Source organism: Mesoplodon mirus (genome assembly GCF_964341445.2).
Source record: "Mesoplodon mirus genome assembly, chromosome: 5".
Taxonomy (NCBI): Eukaryota; Metazoa; Chordata; class Mammalia; order Artiodactyla; family Ziphiidae; genus Mesoplodon; species Mesoplodon mirus.
The window spans coordinates 148,841,156-148,848,718 of record NC_138980.1 but is presented as its reverse complement, the minus strand read 5'-3'; the positions used below and the strand labels follow the sequence as shown (position 1 = coordinate 148,848,718).

The following is a 7,563-nucleotide window of genomic DNA, read 5'->3' as shown; positions in this document are numbered from 1 at the left end:
TTGTCCCACAGTGCGTGGAATGTTCATTCCTAGGTCAGGCAAGGATTTCATTGATACCACTCAATGTGCTGTTACTGGACTAGGCCCTATTAACTGTAGCCAAAAGCCTCTGGACCACCTGTCTTACTAGTCCATTATGGTCCTAGAAATGATTCCCTCTCGTTGCTTCTTCCCATATTGAGAGTTACTATTACAATCATTGATCTTATACAGAACTATGTCTGGTCAACTGCTTCAAGTCACTTAGTCATCATTTTATCAGAGGTTTATTCACACATTTGGTAATGTAAGAAACAACAATCTTGTAAAATAAGCAGAATACAAGTAATCTAGCTAGTAGTATTAGTAAGGTCATAAGTAAGAATTTAAGCCAAGAACTTCCATTAGGTGCGACCCAGTATATCCCCAGGTCATTTGACTTAGTCTGTTCTGTACCAACCCTTATCTTTAAGGGAAGTGATATATAGGCTTATTCACAAGGCACTTAGCCCAATTTCCTAGTGTTATTAAGTTGGTAATCCTTAGTATGGTTTAATTGTTCCCAACATAAGGGGGGGGGGCCTTAAAAATCATAGCCTGATGTTAGCCATATAAGTCCAGCACACAACTGAGGGAAGTTACATTCTTTGGCTGAAAATTTGCTTGTTGCTCTGATTGAACTTGAGTACCTTTAAAAGAAAATTTATATTTTTGGTGATGGTTAGAGAAAGTCTGATTGATTGGCTAAGTGAGGGAGTCCCAGGAAAGAAATACATTTGGTTTGTAAGCAAAAGTGTGAGCAGTTATCAAAGTAATTGGTATACAGGCCTGATCCATCATCTTAGGTAAGCTGTCTACTTCAGATGTAGTCTTCTCATCCTGGTCCGGTAGTTTCTCCTCTGTTTAAGCATCGCTTTTAAGATGATTTTGAGGTCAGCAGTCCTCTCCATAGGCCAGTCCAATGCAAGGGGTCAATTCCCTTAGTCTTACTGTGCATGAGCTGGTTAAAGGTACCTGATAAGTGTTCTTCCATTTAGGTTGGAGATAGTCCTTTAAATGATGTCTTTTACAGTAATGCATAATCTCCTGGTTGCAGGTCATGGGGGCATCTTTTTTTTTTCCCTTGGGAAGTCAAGATTTATTAAAAGCATCAAGCTCCGGGGCATTTTTTTTAAACCAAATACCTTAAAAATGTTTTTTTTATCCCCACAAAAATCCTTATAATTTAAAACCAGATATCCAAATTACATGGCTAACATTTTTAGCTAATCAACTCTTCAGTACTGATCCTAGAAAACAACCTTCAATGGATCTTTGAATAATGGAGATTCAGCCACTGATATGAGGGGTGTAGGTAGTCACACCTTTAACGTTCAAGCCACAGGCTGTGACGTTTGGAAGGGGTGAGGTCTACTGTCCTGCATTATCAGAATTTGTCATATTTTCAGTGCTACTGGGTTGCACGTTATCTGCGAGGTTTTGTGCATGCTGAAGAAATAAATCTTTCAGTACACTTAATTCCTTACCAATTTACTTTTTGCTTCCAACCATTCATTCTCTTCCTCGAGCTGATTCACTCTCTGCAGCGTATCCTGCGCTTTCTGCTTGCTTTTCAACAGGCTCTTTTTCACCTCCATGCTGTTCCTCTCTCTGCGCTGACGCGTCACTGTTGCGATCCACGGGCAAACTCTTTTTGCTCTCCTTGCTTGGAGGCACAGCTTTGCCTCCGCCCCCAGAGCCAGCGGGGCCCAGCTGAGGAACCTGCTGTAAACCGCTGGCATGAGCCTGAGTATGGATGACACTTATTCCATTCACTCCCGGGGTACCGTTCTGCTGTGATACCTTGCTCATTTGGGCACGCTCCCTCGACAACACAGAACAAGTAGAAATGAGGACAAGGTGATCAATGGTTTCCACACTAAACTGCCAAGAGATCTGCACATGTACCTGAACCCCTGAGGGTACGGCCCATCTGTGTTGGAAGAACAGATTCTCCTTCCCCTCAAACATGCATTTCCACCCTCTCCATCTAGACACCTCGGCTGGCAATTTTCCTGACTGTGTTCCCTCCAAGCGTGCTAACGAAGCACTTTATTTTTTGCCCTCCTCTGTTCTGTTCAACTCGTGGTTGCTGCACGTTCCTCCAACCTGTGTTCAACAGTCCTTCAGCCCGCCCGCCCCCAAGCGGCCTCCACTCCAAGCGGCCCCCGCGGCGCAGCCCGACCCGACCCAGGCCTCGCAGCCCGCAGCCCGCGAGTCAGCAAGGAGGAGTGATGGTTATAAAACAGGCAGCCTCTGCCGGCTCCGCAGCCGCCACCCGCTTCCCCTCCCCGCAGGGCCGTGTGCGCCAGGGGCATCTTATCTTCATCCAAAAATAGATTACTGAGGTAAACTTCAGAAGCAAACTTAGAGTGTCCTTAAAATAATTCAATTAAACTTTACAATAATGTAACAGCAAGGAGCTACTGGGAAGTGAGTCTTAGTAAATACAGACCTCAACTAACAAAATTGTAATGTCCACTGAAACGATCTTTTTCTCTCTAAAATTACCCTCATTTCTACAAAATATAGCCAAAATAAGACTAATTTGTTTGCAAAATAAGTCTGGTTTCAACAAACTTGGCCTAATGATTTATACAAGTGTAATTGATCATATAGGTTCTTTAAAAGTTGGCTTTGCTGGAACTTTTTAAGGAATCTCAAATTGTTTAAAGGCCTTTCAAGGGTAGGAAAGCTATGCCAAGGGCTTGTCACTGATTTTGCCTTGGAAAATTTTCAATGAATCTCTCCCTTTTCAAGGTCCTCAAAATATCTTGAGATTCCTGCACCTGTTAGGAGGTGGCCTTCCTAATTTACCTGATAAACCTGCTGGTAATTCAAGAGTTTCCAATCTCTGGAGGGATCAGGTAGAGAGAAAGGATATATGTTTCAATTCTGCTTACAAAGGTATAATTTACTAAATTGATGTAAGTCATAATTAGCTTAAGGGGAAGGGTTCCTTATAGCTGGAAGAATAAAGATTAAAAGCCAATAATATTTCAGACAGAAGCCATAAAAAATTATAACCAGGGCCTCCCTGGTGGCGCAGTGGTTGAGAGTCCGCCTGCCGATGCAGGGGATACGGGTTCGTGCCCCGGTCTGGGAGGATCCCATATGCCGCGGAGCGGCTGGGCCCGTGGGCCATGGCCGCTGAGCCTGCGCGTCCGGAGCCTGTGCTCCGCAACGGGAGAGGCCACAACAGTGAGAGGCCCGCGTACAGCAAAAAAAAAAAAAATTATAACCATATTCACCAGTTCACTGTCTCATGTAACTAATCCTTTTTAAGTTTATGAAGCCAAGAGATTTTCCATTAGAATTCTTTAATTTCTTACCCATCAGCAGTATAATCTGAAAGTTATCAGAAGCCTGCACTTGTCAAAAAGTGCATATTCTTGCTATGAATATTCTGGAAGAGGAAACATTTTTGCAAGGGCATCAGAGTAAAACAATAACTGTCTATGAATGACAAGACTTAGGCACAGTTAAAGACCTAATTACAATGCAATTGACAAAGAAACTTGGTTACTGCTATGACATAAAACATTTTAAGATAACTAGAATTATGACTGATAATACTTTACCAAGGCCTACTGATTTTTAGGAATTCCATATAATTTCTAGAATATCTATATTAATAACATTTACCCATACAATATAACCTAAGAATATAACCTATAACTCATTTGACAATGCTTCTCATGTAATTAACATACCAAATGAACCTAATTAACTAATATCTCTCTTTGGGAGGTTTCAGGAACCCTTTTGGAGCATCCCAAAAGTTAGTTAGAGGTCAAAGGAACTTCACTGGAATTTGATTTGGGAAGTTTGTCAAAAAATGTCAGAAAGGTTTTAAAACACTTGGTCAAATAGGACCATAGATCACCGTGAAACAATACACATTCACTTAAGCAATGTGACAAAAGGGCTTCCCTGGTGGCGCAGTGGTTGAGAATCTGCCTGCCGATGCAGGGGACACGGGTTCGAGCCCTGGTCTGGGAGGATCCCACATGCCGCGGAGTAACTAGGCCCGTGAGCCACAACTACTGAGCCTGCACGTCTGGAGCCTGTGCTCCGCAACAAGAGAGGCCGCGATAGTGAGAGGCCCACGCACCACGATGAAGAGTGACCCCCGCTTGCCACAACTAGAGAAAGCCCTCGCACAGAAACGAAGACCCAACACAGCAAAAATAAATAAACAAACTCCTACCCACAACATCTTCTAAAAAAAAAAAAAAAAAAGAAATGGGCAAATGACCTGAATAGACATTTTAAAAAATATATTTCAAAGGAAAATACAGAACAGATCACTTAAATATAAACTTTAAAAGGTAAAGAAACTTAAGTTCTGTTATAAAAGCAGCTCAATGGTCTAAAAAAAACTTTGTTTTCTTAACAGAAGGAAAACTGAACTCCAGTCTTGCATCAACCTACTTTTAATAACAATTCATTTACTTAATTAAATTTATTCTAAACTTAGCCAATCCTGACCTTGCACAAAACTTTTCTCGGGGTCCCTTTCCACGAACTTTCCATAATTTTCTGTATGAGTATTAGTCTCTTATTTTTTCCCATGCAGAAACAACCATTTCTAGGACAAAATTACTTTCTTTTCCCTTAACAAAATGCAATTCTATTCTTCATACCTTCTTTTACTGAAAACCCACTTCCTATTTCGCTACTGTATACTGAAATATTTCCCTAATTATTTCTGGTAGCTTTAATTACATATTTAAACTAGAATACTCAACTCTTCAAAACCTTAATTTCTAGTGAAAACTAAGGATCAAGCAAATATGAACTGTCTTTTATGTTAGTATTCTGTAGATTGGCAAACATAAATACCAATAATAATTTCTAAAAATACGTGCTTTCTTATAGAAAATCTCATTGTGGCACCAAACATATTTATCAATAGTCTTAAATATCTTTAGTTTCCCTGTAAATAGAAGCCAATGTTTAGTAATTAGTGTTTCAGTACCTCATTTTATTTGGGAATGACCTAGCTATTCAATAAACTTTCCTCATTTAAATTAGCACAACTCTAAAATTTCAAGCGACCAAATATCTGGAGAGATTATTTTTAAGTAGACATTCCTAAAACATAATTAGTCCCAAGACATTTACCCAAAAGCTCTTACTTCATTTACATTTTTTAATAAAAATCATACCAAGTTTTTTCTTGCTGACAAATCTGCAACATATATAAGATCTTATTTGACTTCTATTAAACCTAGATACAGTAAAAGTATTATACTTAATATTGATGATTCTAAAGACATGTCTATACTAATTAAATTGACAAACTTTAACTTTAATACCAGGTATTAACAATGAATATTTCCCAGTTCATGTGAACCTGAAATTCATTCTGGCAGTTTCCTTTTATATTTCAGAAAATTCATAAAAGCACTTAATTCCCTTTAAGCCAATTAAGTAGAGCTCATTTACAAATTAATTTTGATAATACCATCCAAGGGTAAAGACGTATTTATAATGCACGCATATACATATAGAAAGACACGAGCAGAGGTCTCAACTTCACTTTAAAATTTAGTCACGAATTAGGCATTACAATATGAAACTCATTAGTTTATAAATAACATTTGGAATAAGTTAAATTTGAAAAGGCCTCTTCTCCCCCACCCTGTTGTTTCCCTCAGTCTCAGGAATTACAGTAGTCTAGGTGAGTATTCATGCGAACCCTGGTAGAACATTTACATCTCAAGGCACTGGGAGAGAAAAGCAAGTTTTCCTAGAAGGACTTGTTCCCTCAGTGTCAGAATTCTGGAAAGGTGTTTTATCATGCCAGCTTTCTCTAACAACTGTGTCTGCTATAAAGAGTCCACTTTGGTCATTTTCCGGGCAAGATTCTCCTTTAATGCCCAATTAGGTAGGTGCTTGTAAGAGGAAGTTTTGTTTATAAACTTGACTTGGGTGTTGGTCAGAGGCTGGCTTTCTGACACCCCTTGTTCCTCTGTTTGAGAGCTCTATTTCCCATCTTAAAGTTGAATTTGTTGGGGATAAAATCTACTAATGAGATTCTATGTGGGCCAGTGTGCTGCTTGCAAGCTTAACTCCTCTAGGCGCCGCTCTAGCGTCATCGCAGCCCTCTTAGGTGTCTCAGTTTCTCCCTTTGGTCATCTAAGACCACCGTTGGTACTCGGATCATTGAATGGCCAATTCTTATACATGATCCCTGGATGAACACGTCTTTTAATTAATAGACAGGTTGCCCTGTGGGACCACTGCACAGTGTGAGGATTCTGCCTCCACCACTCCCATAAATTTCTCAGTTTCCTGAGAAAGTCTTAACCGACTGGAAGCAGTCTTATCCTCCTTCTTCAGAGCAAAGCTCTCATGTAATATCTTCACTTTTATCCCAACAAATTCAGTAAGGCAGCCAAATTGAGGAGAGGTGTCAGATCAGCCTTCTACCTAACCACTCAGCCCAGACAGCTCAGTGTCTTTCAACGGGGTGGGCGTCTTCCCTAGTATCTTTCAGCTGAGTGGGCACACCCCTCAACAGTGTCTTTCACCTGAGGGGCCAAGTACTGTTAAAACTCAGGACATCAACCAATATGGGAGAGCCAAGAGCCAGGGAAGAGAGACTCACCCAAATTCGTCTAGACTCTCTGAGGGAGGTGAATGGGCACAAGAGGCCTCTGCTGGTTCCAAAGTCTGGTTCTTTGTAGAGTTCAGGCAAAGGAGAGAAGACTGCTCTGGGTCCCTTCATTAGTTGCCAAAGTGTTGACTGGAAAAAAAAAAAAAAGTACAACATGAGTTTAAGTTTTATTTGGACAAAATGAGGACTACAGCCCAGGAGACAACCCCTCGGAAGAGATGGGAGCATGGTCAGTATATAATTTTAGTGCGGGGGGATACGTGCAATCAAGCACACATTTTGGTAGAATGTTGCTAGTCACAAGAAGCTTGCTGCTAGTCACAAGGGGCAGAAGTCTGTTAATGATTTTAGCGTTCTTCTAGATATGAGAAGATGCAAGAATTTGGGCTCATCAAATCTTCTGCTGAAAGTATTTAACTATCAAAAGCCCTGTTCTGCCAGTTTTTCTCAGAGCACAGAGTGCCTCATTCCTCATCTCCCTGAACTCCTTTCAGGGTGTGCCGAAAGTCAGCAACTGCAGTGGCTAGTGACTTGATTCTAATAGAACCAGAGTGCAGGTGGAAATGTTTAGCTGTCAGCATCTTTAAGGTAGACTAGGCTAAGCTATGATGTTTAGTAGGTGTGTGAAATGCATTTTCAACTCGGGAAATTTTTGATTTACAATGAGTTCATTGGGATATAACCCCACCATAAGTCAAGGAAAATCCGTATTTTCTTTTAGACCAGTATCAGAAATATAACTCACTGACTTGTAGATAACTCCTTACAAACAAGGAATTTCAGTTTTGATAAACATAGTACCCTTGCTAGAGTCAGAAAATCCATTTTTAGCCTGTTAATATTGTTGGGAAGGGAAACTTTTCCATTCTACCCTTCTAGGTTCTGTGGCTGGCTTAAGAACTAAATTGGCATAACAGATA

The 7,563-nt window shown here is 40.4% G+C and overlaps 1 pseudogene across 1 annotated transcript; it reads right to left on the bottom strand.

Moving 5' to 3' along the window:
• Positions 1–1,389: 1,389 nt before the first annotated feature.
• Positions 1,390–1,830, bottom strand: LOC309805059 (CCAAT/enhancer-binding protein gamma-like; annotated as a pseudogene). The gene has a single exon. The product of its transcript is annotated as a CCAAT/enhancer-binding protein gamma-like (transcript).
• Between the last annotated feature and the right edge of the window lie 5,733 nt (positions 1,831–7,563).